Here is a 599-nt window from a genome sequence, read left to right on the forward strand (position 1 = left end):
GGAGTGGAGAGGAGAGGAGGGGAGGGGAGGAGAGGAGAGGAAAGCTGCTCATTTCTGCTCATCCGCTCAGCTCATGCCGTCCATCGGCGCGTTGAAGTTGTTCCACCGTCACAGGAGTTACAACACAAACAAACTTGATGTCAGGTGCGCAAATTTTCCTCATCCCTCCTCCCTCCTCCCTCCTCCCTCCACCTCAACCATCCTCCTTCCAACCTCCTCGCTCTTTCTCCGCATTTGATCTTTCTCTTCAGCGACATCTCAGGAAGTCTTTCCTCCTCGAGGCTCAGTTCTTCGACCCTTGGACCTGAGGTCGAAACTCCTCCTGTCGCCTCGCATCTCCTCTTCCTCTATCCCCTTCCTCCTCCCCCTCCTCGTCCCCACTCCTCCTCTTCATCCCCCATCCTTGCCCCTTCTTCCTTCTCCTCGTCCTCTCTCTTCTTCTCTCACTCCCCCCCTCCTCCTCCTCCTCCTCCTCTGGTCTTCGTCTTTGTCCATTCCCTTTTTTCGTCTGCTCCTCCGCCCCTAAACCCTAAACCCCGTCCTCCTCGTGACTGCCCAGTCCTTCTCGATCCTCCTCCTCTTCCTCCTCCTCCTCGTGC

This window comes from Guillardia theta (assembly GCF_000315625.1).
Source record: "Guillardia theta CCMP2712 unplaced genomic scaffold GUITHscaffold_65, whole genome shotgun sequence".
Lineage (NCBI taxonomy): Eukaryota > Cryptophyceae > Pyrenomonadales > Geminigeraceae > Guillardia > Guillardia theta.